The following is a 17846-nucleotide window of genomic DNA, read 5'->3' on the forward strand; positions in this document are numbered from 1 at the left end:
TCATGATTGGTTAAACTACGTGTGCTTGTTTGAACAGGGAACCTACTGTGAGGCTGATAGACAATGTTCAACAGGATAAGATAAAGCAGGTCACGTCCCTGGGTGGGCTCGAACCACCAACCTTTCGGTTAACAGCCGAACGCGCTAACCTATTGCGCCACAGAGACATGCTAAGACACAAGAAAATGTGGATCTGTGAACAAACGTTTTCAGTTTTCAAGGTTTGAAGATTGTGCAGAAGGATTGTGTGATGGAAGTCAGTGATCGCTATGTGTTTTTCAGCAAAGAGAGAGTGTCAAAGGAAGATGGTAGCAGTGCTTTAGGGAATAAATGAATGAAGAGAATGAGAGCAAAAGGTTCAACCATTTCATCTCTGCATCAACCAACACTGTCTTCCACTTCTTTGTCCCAAACCTCATTGTACCGATCACATGGACATTGTGTTGTCACATGGCTCGCATCACTTAGTCGTGTTGCAAAGCTTGTGTCCCAAAACAGTTGTACATAAATACCGATGGTGACAGTGAATCGCTCTGATGCTGAAATCTTGTGTCAGTGTTTTGCATTCAAATCTCTGTCAAAAGCACGTATTACACATGTTCAGTCAAAGTGCCAGCACAAGGTCAGAAGCTCCAAGCTAATAGTCAACGCTGGTTGTCCTGGGCAAGAACTAGGAATACGACGACCTATGGGACAGGAGTCCACCCAAAGGGGTTTATGGCTTGATCAGGATCATGGTGACTGATCGATCGGAGCGTCCCGATGTGGTTCCCATACCAGGGGCCAAACAACGACACCATATGGGACGTACCTGGAATAAATGAGGTAGTTTAGGAAGAGGGTGATCACATCATTAACTGTAGCTAGGATTTGGAAGTGTAAAGCTGTCACAAAACACTCAAGTCAGTTCACATGCAATTGAACAAAACATAGGGCTAGTGGCGCAATGGATAACGCGCCTGACTACGGATCAGGAGATTCCAGGTTCGACTCCTGGCTAGCTCGGGCTAATCTTCCATTCATGATGCAAAAGCAAAACATGAGAACAGTATTTCTGCAGTGCATGCCACATAACTTTTCTGGTCAACACTAATGTGAGAGAAATGTGGTGAGGTGGCTTCTTCTATTGTGTAAGAAACATGGGTCCTGACTGCTAATGCATGCTACTTGTCAGAAACTGATGTTTTAACTTTAGCTTCTATGTAGAAACTGTGAGTACAATCCGTGATCAGCCCTAATTCCACTGCCACATCTGACGATCTCCTTCATCATTCATTATCTTCATTATCTCCAGAACAGCAATACAATAACTCCTGGATCTTGCCGGTTAGCTCAGATGGTTAGAGCGTGGTGCTAATAACGCCAAGGCCATGGGTTCGATCCCCATACTGGCCAATGATATTATGTTAACTGTGACTATATATGTATTTAACAGTTAACATGAGAGAAGTTTCACAGTTGTATCTATATATATAAAGAAAATGCGGTGTTTACCCTCAAATCCTACGCTCCATAAATGATCAAGGGTGCCAAAACACCCTATCAGGTCAGGGTAGTGTTCAATGTCATGATGTTGAGGCCGGAGTTTGAAATGTTTCGGTGGTCCAGTATCTTCCTGTGCAAATCCTGAATTGATTCTTCGGTGAATACCGGGCACAGTACTATTTCAACCACCTCCATCAAGTCCATCAGCACAGTCCATGCTCCGTGTCCTTCAGGTACCATATGAAAGGGAGCAATCTCAGCATCAGACATCACAACGTTTAGAAAATGAAGCTCAAGTATTCCAACCCACATTCATAACACTCACACTGCTATATTTTGACCGATGCATCAATTTATGGGCGGAGTGGAACTGAGTAGATACATATCTTGAGCTGACATGGACTTAAAGAAATAGAGAAGCTGAGGAGCCGAACTGAGTCGGCCAAAAACCTCATCTCACTGCATGTTTGTTCATCCGCTATTGTCGATTTCTCTTTGTGAATGTGAATGTACCTTGACAGGAATCTCTGCAATGGTGTTCTTGTGTAAACTGTAGCTTCCTTCCAAGCAGTTGACCTGGGTTCAATTCTCAGGCTTTGCCAATTGTTTTTGCCATCTAACCGTGGATGGCAGAATATTTGTGCCTCAACTGTCAACACCACAAATGTCCCATTAAGGCTGGACGCGGACCACCAACAGACAGGTCTCAATGGGATAAAAATCAATCTCTGCCTGGCGTTGTTGGTAGGACTCGAAGCTACGGGGGAAATCCCCAATGGATTTCAGTTCCATGGCCTTCATCACTCGTGCCTTCAGTGGATTTGTGAATGGTCAGAAGAAACCAGTTCTTTGAATCACGACTGAATGGAATGGGCTACGTGCCGTGGCTGGGAATCGAACCCAGGTCAAGTGCTTGAAAAGCAGCCATCATCATTGTTGCTTGAAAGATGAGGAAGAGATATGTTGAACTGATTTCTAATGAACCCATAACTAAATGACTGATGAAGTGTCTGAGGAACAGTGTTGTTGTGGCCGAGTGGTTAAGGCGATGGACTTGAAATCCATTGGGGTTTCCCCGCGTAGGTTCGAGTCCTACCAGCAACGTGAATGTAGATTTTCTTGCCTAGTGACCTGTGTGTCGTAGTCAGCGTCCAGACTTAGGGTACGTACAGACCAAACGTGACTTCCGCGAGCGACACGACTGATTTGCATAGAAAGTCAATGGGGTTGGGCGACTGATGTCGACCAGCGACGACCAACATGGCAGCGACACGACTGGGGTGTGCAACGCTCCAAGATTTGAGCTCCATACGGCGACTCTGGCTACTCAAGACGACACAACTGGGTTACAGCGACAGTCGCAGAAGTTCACCACCTGCGGAGCCTTGACCAATGAGAGACCAGATCCGCGAGTGACGTGTCCCAGCGGAGGAGAAGCAAATCGCTGCGGTTGTTTACAAGCAGACTTTCCACCGTCCTGAGAGTGGCTCAAATCGTGCATTTTTTAATATCCACCGGAACATAAATAGGAAGAATCTTGTCCGGAGGGAAAGTTCGCCACAACGGTGGCGTGACTGGTGAGTTGAGACCTTTATTTACGTAAGTTTACTTAAGTTATATTTGTCTAAACGCAATGTCCACCGAGTTTACGTGGCGAATGTAGTGCTGCGACGGTAGAAACTACGTATGTATGGCGACGGGATAAATAAGTACTGTTTCTGATTTAATTTAATTCAGATGAGACGTCCTGAAGGCTCTGTTTATATGAGGGGAGGATGGTGACCGAGGAGCGGAGTGGTCAGCGGCATCTACTGTAGTGCCGTGAAGTGAGCGTTCTTCTCCGTCCTCTCTCTTCTGGAGCCCTTCATCTCCAAGAGAGACCTCGGCCAACATGACTGGAAAGGCAGCAGCAGCAAGGTAGCAGGTAGGTTTGCACGTTCATTTAGTGGGGACATTCTGAATACTAGATTAATATATAAATATAAAAATGTATGTAGCTTTCTGTATTGCTTTTTTCTGTTTAGCTAGTACAATAATGTAATCACGCCATGCTGTCATTAAGGAGAGGAGGAGGATGGATCCACTCATGATGTTGGTGATGATGAGGAGGAGGATGGACCTTCCTCTGCCTCACCTGGTGCTGCTGCGTCTCCTCCACCTGCCACTGTCCCCTCCTCATCCACTGCTGCTCCTGATGTATGTAGAAATAGTATTTTCTAGCATTATTCTGTTTTTTTATTAAATGTTATTGTTCTACATCATTCACTGTCATAGTGACATGACTTGCTTTAGGTTAACTATTGCTGTCCTATACAGATTTTATTTATTCGTACTCATCACTATGGCATGTAATTGAACTCAACTTCCATTATGTGCAGGACACCGAAGGAAGAGACCAACAGAGGAAGGTGTCCCCCGATGCTGATGCTGAGCTCAAACATCTACTAATGAACTCCCTCCACAAACCCAGCTCAGAAGAAGGGACAGTTTTCAAGGTCCTCGTTCCTTCCAAGTTCCACATAAATTTAAAATGTACATGTTACTTTACCAAGCAAAACAACAGCTGACTGAAATCATTTGGACCCTTCATTTATTTTCTTTGTAGCCACAGTTTCATTAAAGAACCGGATGCCGCCCCACTTCCTCCGCCTCTCTTGACCCTCATCCCTCTGAGGAAGATCCTTCTAAACACACCTACGTAGTTCACTTCAAGTTTGACTGTGATTCTGTGTGTATTAAATGAGTATAAATGAATTAGTTACTTTATTTTTGCCAATAAAGTGTTTGACAATGAACATTTCTTTTTGTGAAAAATGGATTCACAGAAAAAAATAAAATCAAAAGCACTTTGCAAAATGTCAACAAATTGAGTTGAACACAACTTTGTTTTATTGCAGAGATGAAATATATATGCAAGAACCTATGCTTTGTTAAAATAGGTGGCTGACTCTTGAACGAGCAGTTGTGGTGCACTGATAACTGTTTGTTCACAAAGGAGATGCTTCATCTTCAATAAAAACATGTGGTCTGTGGCAGTGGTCCTCTGGTCAGCTCCTGGAAGTGGACGGTCTCACCAACACTGAAGCAGTTGGTGATGAGTCTCCTGTTACCGAAGATCTGCAAAATATAAACCATACATGGATATTTAAACATGTATATGTAGGTGATAATTTAACAAAGTATATATCAACCATACAACAGTGCATCTACCTCACAGGATAAATTGTTTCATCACAATGCATTTAACTGTTGCATTCATTGATTACCACAAAGTGGCGCTCACTGAAAAGACTTTAGTGTACAAATTATTGACGATGACAGATGATATATCTCCGAAAATTACTTCAAGCATACAGCAGATACGACCGCGGATTTCATGAACTGATGACAGTTCAGAAAGACTTGGACACACGTCGTCGTACAGAACTACACATCGAGGTGCTTACCAAGGACAGACCGCGGCACTTGGTGTCCTGTATTCGGCCACTGATCCGGACCAACAGGTCGTCCAACTCGCGGCGGTTCTGTCTGAAGTAACGCACGAAGCGGCCGTATCCCAGTGACGCTGCTGGAGCAGGAAGTTAAATTCACCAGTGTGAGCGGCTCTGGCGAATGCTACAAAACGAGAGACGTCTCTTTTTCCATGTTTTCAATTAATAAGTAGCGATAGTTTGAGCACCGGCTCCGCCATCTTCAATCCACCGTTCACAACAACTTGAGACCACGCCCCCCGGCGACTGACCTACTTTCGATCCGGACAGGTGGCGACTAATGACGACCTGAGCAAGCTACCTGCTGCTGACGACTGGCGCTACAGCGACAGAAATGTCGCGTTCGGTGTGTACGTACCTTGAGGCTGAGAAGGCTCGCCGGGCAGCGTTTCTGATGGTCACCCCCGACACCTTCCGCCCCCGAGACAAGGAAGGCGTGGGCAGACGTGGACGAAGCGGTGGACCCGAGCACTTTGTTTCCCAACGACGAGCAAAGTGACGGTACAGAGGATGTTGAGGAGATGGAGCAGGCCAAGCTGGATCTCCATTATCCGCTTTCCATGTTGCCGGCCATTTTCTCCAGCGCAGCCAAGCATATGGGTGTGGAGTTACCACAGTCTGACACAAACAAGCTGACATCTTTCACCGTCGGAGTGGTCATGGGGCCCCTGCTGGCGGCGAAGAAGGCCAAGCACCGTCCCCAGGTTTGTCCAATGCTAGACGTTTGGTCTATTGGTGTGCGGGAGGCCGTGGCCCCTATGAAGTGGTTGCCCCCCGCGACAATGTATGTCCCCTACAGCCTGGTGGAAGGCATCGATCTGAAGAAGAAGGTTCCCCCGCCTTCTGACGCGATGAGGACCATGCTGATCGCAGGGGTGAGACCGAGACCAGCCTGGGAAGGGGCCCTCCCGGATACTAATGACCGGTTGACAGCGAGTCTGTTTAACCGCGCGTAGCAAGGGGACACGCAGGTGAGAGCACTTGCAAATAATATGGCCTTTTTATGTGGAGCTTTGGACCGTCCGTCAGTAGACAAGGCATCACTTACCAGAGACGATGTGACCCAGGTCCAGGATATTATTGCAAACGTTGGACTGCGCATGGCTGAGGCCCTCACCATTCTCGGTGCCAGGATACAGAATGCTGCTCACGTAGGCCATCGTCATTTATGGCTCTGTTATTCGTCCATGCCTGACCAGGACAAGAGAACCCTGCTACAAGCTCCGCTGATGGACTCTCTTTTTGGGCCAGAGCTTGAAGATTTCGCTGCTTGGCAGGAGTCGGGGGCCGCTTAAGGCCTCAGGCCTCGCGGTCAGCCTGCAGGCCCCTGGGGCAACCATTTTTAATATCCACTTAACTCTGGCGGCGCCAGAGCGAGTCAGAGAAGCAAGGCTGGACAATGATCAACGCCGACGAGAGCGCTGTGGGCAAAGCTAAGGAGGCTGGTCCTGACCACGCAGGATGAGACCCCAGCAAGGCAGCCAAGCCCGAAGAGACAACCAGTCCCGAGGAGCTGGACACAGCACCAGGAGGAGGAGAAGAATCTAATTTCTGTCCAATAAAGCTCACAGATATTACCCTCTGAGTATTCTAGATGTGAGAAATTCTTACACAGTGGACCTTTAAATACTTATTTTACTTCTTGCAAATGTCTTCATGGCGTCAAGCAGGATATAAATTCCTCTTGAAAGCATTGTATCAAAAATAAATCATACAGAAAGTGTCTCAATGGGGTTCGTCTAATCGCAGGCTGTGTATGCCAGGCACAGTTTAGCCAGTAGATGGCACCGTAACGCCATAAACTGTTCCCTCATACTGCAGGCCATTCGACAAGGATATACATATTACACCCCACTACTCAACGTCTGCCTCTATAAGTAAATTAGACATGTGGCTGGCGAGATGACGTTGTGCAGACCACTCTCCAATGTCCGCATTTATCCATTCACCCTTTTCTCTGAATGTCAGATAATGAGAGAACCTGGTGCCATTGAGTCCCAATGAATGAATGACATCCACGCCTTACCTCAGACACATGTGGTGAAACACAAGCTACATCTATTATCTATAAATATATATGTGGACTTCTCATATGCAAATTACCCATGCGACCTCAATACTCTCCACCTAAATAAGCACATTGATGAGAGTTTACGTTGTCTACAAAGACAGCAACACATTCAGAAGACAGATATGCGCACTGCAAAAAAATAGCTCAACTATTCTTAAGAATTAGTGAAGCAAACAAACAAAATATTCATATGTGTCAATGTGTTTGAGCGGCAGACTCGAATAGTTCTCCATATTTGTTCCTTTTTTTCCTGAATGGTAGAAACAGAAGTCAGTTCCGTTCTCTCTTCTCTCTTATGTCAACATGCCAGTCAGCAGCAAAGCAATTTATGATTTTTTTTTTTTTTCTGAACCCCTCTTCAGTCGTAGGAACTTCTTCGACTGAATGTGACACTGAAAAAAGGGAGCTTCATATCATTATGCAAATGAAAACAATGGACAAAGTTTTGGATTTGAAAAATATGGGACGAGCAGCTGTCAGTCAATTATGACCATGAACACAATGTAGTGGACAGGGTAAACATACTTCATAAAGACACAATGTATTCACTACTCACCATCACAAAAAAAATAAGTGAGGGTTTCTTTTTTGAATGTCAGACAATTCCGTAGGCCATTTTCTATTGTAGTTTTCTCTCATATACTTACAAAAATGTTTACAACTGTGTTAGTGTTTAATATAAATTAAATGAAAATGTGTTTGAGCTGTGGAACATTCTGACAAAGTACACAAACACAAATCTGTATACAAAGCATCGTCTTTGCTTTGCATAACAAAGCCGATGAAAATCAGGAAAAATAATAATAATCTCCGTTTTACAGCGGTTTTAGTGCTTTACAAAGGAACAAAATAATGACAATCTCTGGCATGCATTGTTGCACATTTGTTTTACCAGAGGAGGCATTAACCTGGCACCCTCCAGGCAACTGCAGGTTACTGTGCTCATGAGACTCTTGAGTTCACTATGGAGAAGGATGGACTTTTCCCTATCGTTTCATAATTTAAATACATTTTCCGACTTGTAACATAATGTGTCTATTATGCTAAGCTGGCCACCAGTCTCTTTATGTCTCCGTCCATAATGCTGGCCCCTCAGACGAAAATGGCTAATGTCACTGCAGGGTCATTGAAGGTCCTGAGGAGCGTTTCCTGCACCCCAAAAGGACCTCGGCCTTCTGAGCAGCCTGCGCGGCCCTTGTTTGACAGAAAGAGAATCTGTGTATATAGTTCAATCCATTTTGTTGGTCAGATGAACACCCAGGTACTTGTATGATGCCACCCTATCAGTCCAGTGGTTTATACAGTAGACTCGCTTGAGGAGGACAAAGTTATGGTCAGATTTGCCCAGGGTGGGAGAGGAGATGATAGATATGCCTCCCTGGTGTGAGCATACAGCAGTTTTATTGTCCCTGGGTTTGCAGGTGACGTACTGGCTGAATGAAGGCGGGTGCTGTGTCATGTGAGAACTCCCTCAGGATGTAATATGGCCGCATCTTAGTGGCGAATAGCTTGCTGTCCATAGTGCACAGCTATTCTTTGACAGTGATGTGCCCGGAGTGATACCACCTATTGTTCGCAAACACAGCTAAGCCCACTCCCTTCCTCTTACTGCTCTACGCCATTGTTTTCCTCCATTCTTCTAATACAATATAATATAATGCAAGTATATGGATTATTGCGTTGCGCGTATGGGGCTCAAAAGGTGGACGTTACACAGTGTATTGCTAAGTTTCGGATCAACTGGAACTACGTTATTACCAACTCTCTGCGCTGTTCGTTTCCTAAAGTTCATTTGTTAGTTTTTGATCATGGTGCAAACATGCTACTTCCACACTTGTTTTCACGACTGCTTAAAGTCTTGTAATTTTTCAGTATAATAATGCAACATGAGTAAATTGGTGTGTGTGCAGTTACGAGTCAAACAGACTCATTTTCACTTTAGAAAGAAGTCCGCAGAGTAGTGGCTCAAAATCCCTTAGTCATGTTGTGACGACAGTAGCAGAGCACGCTGTGCTTGGCTCGCAGTGATACGCGTATGTCAGAGGGGCTTGGAAAAAATGTGCCTTTGAACATTCATATCTTTTAATGTTTCATCAACATCGCATATTTCACTGCTTTAATGACGCCAATACTGCATTCTCAAGACTGCACATGAGAAGCTGGAAGTTTCTCTCATGCACACATATGCACGCAAAGTCATGTTTTTCATGTTTTGTGTGGACATATCATTGGCTCTCATGCTTTCCCCAGCCTTGCAGCCTAAATCTAAGCATCCAAAACAAACGGCTGACCTTAACCAGGACTCTGAACCAAACTTAAATTCTGATAACCCAGTCATTTTGTTGTTTTAATCCTCAAATATGAGACTTAATCCTGTGGGGACTGGCAAAAAGTCAGGCAGAGAATAAAAATGCTATGTTGGAGCATCACCTCTAGCCACTGCAGCTGTGCTGAACTCTACCATGCCTCTACAGAAATGTGTCCTGCAACCACCATTCAATGAAACAAGATGACTGTGTTCGGACGTGGACCAGATTCCAACCGCCAATCCACAGGTTACTGAAGGTTCTGACCTACCAACTCCATCTCAATGGACCTGCTGCACCAACTAGCAACATAACAAAAACCAAACTAACAACAAGTTAAACACTAAAAAGTGTCACTGGCACAAGATTTCAACAAAAAGCTAATATTACAATTTTCATTTCTTCAGGCACTGAATATGTCATTATGTTTCTCGCACTTGCCACCGGTTACAATCTTGACAATTTCTCCTTTGTTTCCACTGAACAATGCTTCATCTGGTCAACTGATTCCATCACTTCCTTTTTTAAGTTTATTTAAGTGACCCAGGTTATGTGCGAGACTGGAGCTTCGTACTTTTGTTTTCCCGTTCCAGCTCTTCTTCGTTTCATTTCTTGTTTGGCTTGTTTGGATGTATTGTTATTGTAGTGGTGACATCATTAAATATTGCTATTATTTTATCTTATTTTATCGCACCAATCCCTCATTTGTCTTCGCCTGAGCTCTTCCACGCCTCAGTGTGGTGCATCAGCATGGGCTTCTGTACCGTTCCAGCCATGGTATGTTCCTGCCTCTCATCAGACTGTCCCTGTGCTGTCAGTTTGTCTTAGCTCTTGCTTTTTTTAGGGCATTATCATTTCAAGGCATGACTCATTATCAAGTGACTAAGGCACTCACATTAACTTGTTTACAAATCCATGATGTAGTCACAGAGAAGCAAGCTGATGAGTGAGCTGTTTGCCATTTGCTGTGCGTTACACCAAAGAGTGTGTGCTTTTTTCCCCCCTTGTTGCACTCCTGACAAATCTGAGTTTGGCAATCTATTTACCCTCCATGGTTCTAGCTGGACTGAAAGAAGTTTTGATATAATTGATATTATAACACACTCACTCGCAGTATCCCACTCAGTAACCAAAGAAATAGGTGGAAGAGAGGGAACGTTCTGAAAATGTTGTAAGATGACCCATGAGTCAGAAAACCCGGAGAAAAGGACATAGAGAGAAAGAGAGGGGGAGAGACTGCATTTGCCAAAATCATTCTAAACCAAAAGCTCAGTCAGCATCTGGCATTAATAACTCTTATCTCTTATGGACTCATACAACGCAAGCATGCACGCACACAGAAGTTCACACACAGACTCACACACACCCTGGCTTTCATTCACACTGTCGCCTCTGATCCGAAACAAAACGTTGTCATGAGAAAATGCAGCTGAATTGGGTCTGCTGAAGTAGACTGCAGAGTTACAGAGACTTACAGAGAGATGGTAATAGATGTTCTCCAGATTTGACTGTTATTTCACTTTGGAGGTTTTCATGGAACATTCAGCAAGCAGAAACAGGCGGCGCCCATAATAGCCATGAGGGAAATCATGATCTTACCAAGCCAGAAAAAAGATGAAATACTTAGTCCAGGATCAACCAAATGCCTGATATGGGGAACATGGGGAGTCTGTTTAAACAGACATTTATTTGCCGACAGGTGAGCTTTCATAAGCTGTTATTGCTTTCTCTCGCTCTCCCTCTCTCTCTCTCTCTCTGCTCCCCCGTGGAGCTCTCACCACTGAAAGATAAAGAAAAAGAACTGGAGAAAGAGACCAAAGGAATGAAGGTTCATGATGACTGCAGTGTGGTCCCGAAGTCCCTGCAGGAAATGTCACCGTCAACAATCGACGAGGGTGACTTTCAACCACAATTACCCACAAATGGTCTACTAGCCCTTTGGTAGCCAAAGTCTCAAAATTGAGACGCTTAAACCAGCCACTCTGCATATGCAGCCCAATGTAGTTACTACTTTACACAAGCAGGTGGTGGACACCTGTAACTTGTTGTGGAGTAAATTGTAGATTTATGTTTTATATCTGTATCTGTTCTAAATGTAACTTAAAGGAAGATGTTAACAGCAGAGTGGCCAATAATGCTTTCATCATGTGTTTACTACAGCCACCCAACATAGCAGATACTGTCAAGAACACTCTTTAGAATCACCTCAGAGGCACAGAAGAGGCTCAACTATGTGCTTAAAGCATAGCATTGAAAACATTCTCTCTCTCTGGCTCTTGATCAGAAGTTACAATTCCCACAGATACAAAATATGTGATTAATTTGTCATGAATCACGAGTTAACTCAGAGTTAACTTGTGTCTCATACATCTCAAAATCTACTTTCAATTCTGATGTCTTTTAAGGGACAAGAAATACTCCTAAAATAGACCACGGAAAAAAACGAACAATTAAGAAAAATAATCAAATGAGAAAGTTATGTTTCAGTTGCATCATAATGAACAAAAACAAAGCACAAGACAAAAATGCCAGAGACAACAACAATGCCCGTTTTATAGTTTTTTCTCTGACTCCAGGTTGGCCACATAAATACAGTCAAAGGGCCGCATTTGGCCCCCGGCCTGCATTTCAATTGTAAAAGGAAGTTGAACATTATGCATGATCGAGGTTAAGTACAAGATGCCCAGTGAAGAGAGCAGCAGACTTTTAAACTTGTCTTGGATTACTGAGGATATGAAGTCATATTGGTGACTATTGACCCTTTCACACCTCTCACACGAACCTACAGTAGGTGCCACAACAACAAAATCAGACAAAACATTGGTGGGCAGCACATTTACTGACCATGCCTTAAAGCTTGGATTCTCATTGACCACACACCGTGACCGCGATGGTGAATTTGAAAATCAGCTGGTTCCTCCTCTGGCAAAGAAGTGTGGAATTGCAGGCTCAAGGATAACACTTAATCACACAGAGTGAAATGGTCTAGTTGAGCTATTCAACAAGACACGCCTCTTGCCACTGAATTTCCTGGATAGCATCTGCAGTGGCTCTGCCTGCCTACTTCAACGTCCTAATTCCGCCTCATTGCTCTTGGAGGAACTGCAGGACCCACGTGATTTAAAATAAAGAGATGCAAGGCTCACCACACTTCATGACTCCAGATTGGAAGCTGCGTCTTTGACTCAACACTCCAGGTGTTCATGTGGCTTTTATGGCTGCCTGTGTGTGCAAGATTGAAGCACAATGCTCTAGTGCAAAATGGAGCACTTTCATCACCAGGATGACCTTTGACCCTGACACTCGCCTCTCTTCAGACAACTCCACTGTAGCTTGATGGAAAGGAGCAAGTACAAGAAATACTCTCCTATGATGGTAAACTCATCAGCTGTAAGTACAGTCAAATCTGCTACCCACACTGGCTGCCTCTCATCATGCAGCCATGACAGAATTTCAGGTGTTGTCCCAGCGTGTTGGCACTTCATCTCTGTGCTTGATCTGAAGTATTGTTGTCATATTGTAGTCAAGGCCACACCAACCCAGACTGGTTAGTATCGAGGCCAAGACAAGACGAATATATTTGGACGTTGAGAGCAAGACAAGATGAAGAACCAACATTGGGTACTGGTTTTTGTTCCAATGAAGCAATCAGGTGTCAGCTGAAACAAGCAGCACCAGTTTGACAGTCTTCACACACCATGTTGGTGCATGTTTATGCTCCTGATTTGCTGCAGCAAAAACCTGCACCCATCAAGGCCCTTTTGCATATCGGTTTGAGACCCCTGAATAATATCAAAGAAAATCCACAATCTGCAAACTGGGAAAAAAAAGAATTTACCCTTTATGTGTTTTACATTAATGCAACCACAACTTTTCTCTTCAGCAAGATATTAATAATATCGGAATAATTGCACCTTCTTCCGCTTTGGAGAGCGGGCAGTGACATCAGGAAGACATCAGGTTTGTCCCGACCGGTTTGAATAGAAAAGAGTCTGCCCAGTGAGTGATGAATTTGGGTCATGTTTGGTGCTGCTTTGGTCACAAGACATTTGATTTTATTGGTTATGGCCCAGTCCTCCATCATACCCCTTTTGACTTGGACTAAATTGTCAAGAGTGTGACTTTATGAAAAAGTATTGCTCGCCCTACACAGATGGACACAACTGCAGATTCGTAGTGACAAGTAAGAGCATGTTCAAAGATATCCATGTCAGTTGCTATTCTCACTGCTGTACTTCCATTTTCACTTGTCCCTCTGCGTACCAAATACATTGGATTTATCAACTACTACTTCAGAAAACTACCACACCAACCATTGTGGTTGGTGAAACATATAAAGGGTTCAAAAGGACCCATACCTGTTTCCTGAAAGCTTTACTCTCCATTGCCAAAAGTCCTTCAGGATAAAGCTCAGAGTCTCGTCCAGCATTTCTTCCTGGATGTTTGATGTTAAAAATGGTGTGAATTAAAAATTAATTAATAAAGCGTAAGTTGTAGAATGGCTGTATACCTAAGTTTATTCTGGGTGCACTACAGTCTCATGTCGGGCTCGATAATGCCTCAGCATTGAGGAGGTGCTTTTGTTAATTTGTTCCGTCAAACAACCTGCAGAAAATGAATTTAAAAGCGAAACTCAAGTTAAACAGCAAACACACCACATGAGTTTACTTGATAGGAGTCTGAGTGGTTTCTGAACCCAGATGATGAAATTCACAGGTCATACTATCCTCAACTAGAGTCACCTGCAGCCGTTCAGGGAGGCATGTGACTACCATGCCCTAAGAACACAGAGGAGAATCGGATGGCACCGACAGCCATGTGCAGGAAAGGATGTGGATGACTGTGGTTCAGATTTAGCAGCAGCACTTGATCATCTGTATTTTTTCTTTAGTGACTATGTTTCAACTAATGTAACACGCCAGTTAACAGTTATGCTTACATAACATAGACTTGAATTATTTTCTAGGAGAGAGGTTGTGTCTAGGTGGAAAATTTTAAATAATTTTTAGCAATATCTTTAAAATCTCAAACTCTACGTGCTTAAATTAGTGTTCTCATTGATCACAACATTAATTTAACTAATAGTTAGCGTGAAGTATTATGAATACATTTCTCTATCATTCATTCATTTTCTATCATTTATTGTGCAACTTTCTGTGGTACTTTGAGTCACTATTTTATTTTATTTTTTTGGAGTGACATGAACAAAGACAGAACAGCATACAATTATCCAAAAATGTTATAGAAAGGAAAAGGAGAAAAAAAAAGCACTATCTGAAGCAGGTTGAAATCCATCAGGGGGTTTCCAAATCATGATAAACTTGTTGATTTGATTTGTTGGTCACTATTTGCTGTTAACTTGTACTGATGTCTTTAGGCTGATGCCTTTGGGATTGACTGGATGGGACCCCATGACCCATTTCTAGAAGGCATCCCAGTACGTGACGCACAGCTAGCAGTCGTCCTGACATCGCAACATAGCTGAGCAAGCTGAATTTCATGATTTATAATCACATTTCTGTGTGTATCCATGTCCTTATAGGCAAATAAATGAGTATATTTGTCATTTTTAACATATTTATATACATTTATTATAAATATATAAATATACATTTATTTCTGGTTTGTTTCCTTTTAATGTCTTTCCCCTAATCCCATTTTTATTATTAAATTATGGCACCCTTGGAATTCCACAGGAAATCGCATCAAAAGTCAGTCTGTAACAATGGAGGTCACAAACTCAGCCACTCTATCTTCTCGGGCAAACCGTTCCAAAGAGGTGCTCAGATGGAAAAGGCTTGGTCGGACTTTGATTTCATTCTCAACTTCAGAGCAACTAATCCCTGAGGATCTAAGGGCATGGTCACATGTGCCATGCTTTAGCAGCCCAGAATTAGTGTGACCGCAAGCGAGCCACAGCTGAGCACGGCACGCTTCATGGCAATGGCTCTGTTGGATCGATATCACGACTGGTGACGCACACGGACACAATCTCTGGGTGGCCACAGAAAAAGCATCCAGGAACAGCTGGTCAAGACATAAGACTACAGAAGTTTCATTTCTGTCAGAACCAAACACAAGTCATTGTTGCAGCCGTGAGTGAACATGAGAAAGTGATTTCACGTTTATTTCACTAGAAAATAGCAGACACACTGGGCATACTACATTCATCCAAGTTACACTCACAAGTTTAAGAAAGCGACTGAGATTACGGAACACACAGTACGAAAAATGATTCCATCAAAACCTGTTACTTAAACCCAAGTTAAACCAGCATCTTACATGTGAAAACAAACCTTTCTATCAATAAAGTTAGATGATTATCAGTCAAATAAAAGTGAAAACACAAACATCATGAGTCCCGCTATGTGCCCGACTGCTCACTCTGTCATCTATTGAAACAATGCCGAACAAAAGGATCCTGCTGCTGGTGAGCGGACACTCTTTAGAAAAAAGTTAAGTCATGTCGTCATGTTTGAGCTCCAGACAAGCTTTAAAAGTACAGTGAAATTTGAAAATCAATTCTAAAACGCATAAAAAGTAAAAAGCCTTGCCAAGACAAGAGAGGGAGAGTTTCAGTAATTCAGGCTGGAGAAAATGATAGTGTCGGTAAGTTTTGTAGGTCAGGTCTGTTGAGCATGGGCTTGATTTTGTTTTTAATGAGTTTAAGATGTGGGCAGCAGGCTTGGACCTTTTTTATGTGAATGATGACAAGTGTCTGGCTGTGGATTTTATGTTGGCTGAGAGTTGTTCTACTGCGGTACAATTCAGAGGGGTGGAATTTAGAGGACGGAAGACAATCGTTTCAGATTTTGTTCTGTTCAGGGTTCTGGGCCATCCAACTGTTCGTGTACGCCAAGAGACAAAGTTCGCAAATATACAATATAACGTCCAAAGAAAAAAGTCAAGTTCATAAATGAGTCCAGACAAAAATATCTGTGGAGGTCAAGCCATAACACAACCACCACAAAAAGGCTGAGTCTAACAGGCACAAGGCAATACAGGCAAGTCAAGAAGCAAAAAGTCAGTCCAACAAAGTAAATAAAAAAATGTGACACAACCCACCTTCATCCAATGTGATGATCTGATGTCTGTTCCGAGGACTAGACGCCTTAAAAGCAAGCAGCCAAGTGATCAATGGAATTGGCTCCTGCTGCAGCCTCCCAAAACCCTGGGTCGTACTCAAGAAATGAGACTGGAAATATTCAACAGTGGTCAACAGTGTAGATGGCTGCACAAAGAAAGAAAATCACATTTTCTCCTTCATAAATCTTCCCTTTCCTGTTTATCTGTGGCCAGAAGCACGTTCAGTGCCGATGTGAGTCGCGGTCCTAAGACTTGTGGACCGTCATCAGATCCATGACTGACACCAGGGTGGACTGACATGTTAAAAAGAGAGAGTAGCTCTACTGCATTAACATCTGCATCTGCTTTGTAGGCAGTAAAGAATGCAGGAGTGAAAGGTTCAGTAAAAGCATACTATGAGTTAAAAACAGAAACTTGGTTTTGGGGGAGAAGAGGGCGGTGAGATAAGATCTGCTGAGAATAAGATTGCTTAGTGGTCTTACTCTAGTACTGCAATACATTCGAAAATATATCACATTATATGCTAAATATATCCTCAGTTATTTGAAAAAAAAGGATATAGCAATATATGTTTGGATAAACTATTGCTATTTATACATTTTAAAAAGCTGTATGACATGATTGCATGCATGTTTATTGAAACAATGTTGTTTCTTTTATGAGTTGAAGCAAACTTTTGGAATGGCCAATATTGGAATTACTGACATTGAAGACAGCTCTTCATTGTCATTTGCGTCTGCAAAGAGTGTCAGCGACCTCTGTGCCCTTTCCATCGAGCCCACCTGCCTTTCTTTTGGCAGTGGGGAGGCATCGGTGAGTTTGTGCTCTGCTCCTTCTTTTTGCCTTACAGTCATCATGTTGTCACTTCAAATGGAGTGTGATCTATTTGAGGGCCACCTGTGCAGGCCGAGGCATATGGCTTTCCCTGTGCAGCCATTGGCCACAGATGGTACATCGGCTGTACAGCCAGTATTCGGAAGACCAGTAGGTTGTTTATCTGTTATGGCAGTAAGACTGCTGGTTCACTTGCTTTGTAGTGCTATTTGCAAATGATATGAGTCTGTGGGTCACTCTGCCCCTGAGGAGTTGAGGGCACATTCAACCAGAGGCATCGCATCGCACAACATCTCTCAGGCTGCGTTGTGGTCGATCACTGCTGTGTTTGTGCACTTTTACTTGGGTGACATGAGCACTGGGTCGCTGCCTCATAGGGGTTCGGATGCAGTAAGGGGCAATACCTCATCTGCAGAGCAGTGAGGGTGGAAGGGTGGGGGGTCAGGTGGGATGGGTTTTCCTCATGGTGATGGAGCGAGGTTTCTGTGTACCAGCCAGGAGGTAGCTCATCCCTAAAGCCTTCCCTTGGATTATAAACCAATGCGAGGGCAGATTCTGTACAAAATAGCAATA

General features: G+C 43.5%; 4 non-coding genes across 4 annotated transcripts; 3 read left to right on the forward strand and 1 right to left on the reverse strand.

Moving 5' to 3' along the window:
• Positions 1-93: 93 nt before the first annotated feature.
• On the reverse strand, positions 94-167 carry trnan-guu (transfer RNA asparagine (anticodon GUU)). The gene has a single exon. It is a non-coding gene; the product is annotated as a tRNA-Asn (tRNA).
• Positions 168-932: 765 nt separating this feature from the next.
• trnar-acg (transfer RNA arginine (anticodon ACG)) lies at positions 933-1005 on the forward strand. Its single transcript has one exon. It is a non-coding gene; the product is annotated as a tRNA-Arg (tRNA).
• Positions 1006-1321: 316 nt separating this feature from the next.
• Positions 1322-1395, forward strand: trnai-aau (transfer RNA isoleucine (anticodon AAU)). Its single transcript has one exon. It is a non-coding gene; the product is annotated as a tRNA-Ile (tRNA).
• Positions 1396-2507: 1112 nt separating this feature from the next.
• trnas-uga (transfer RNA serine (anticodon UGA)) lies at positions 2508-2589 on the forward strand. The gene has a single exon. It is a non-coding gene; the product is annotated as a tRNA-Ser (tRNA).
• Positions 2590-17846: the final 15257 nt, after the last annotated feature.

This window comes from Synchiropus splendidus, chromosome 10 (genome assembly GCF_027744825.2).
Source record: "Synchiropus splendidus isolate RoL2022-P1 chromosome 10, RoL_Sspl_1.0, whole genome shotgun sequence".
Taxonomy (NCBI): domain Eukaryota; kingdom Metazoa; phylum Chordata; class Actinopteri; order Syngnathiformes; family Callionymidae; genus Synchiropus; species Synchiropus splendidus.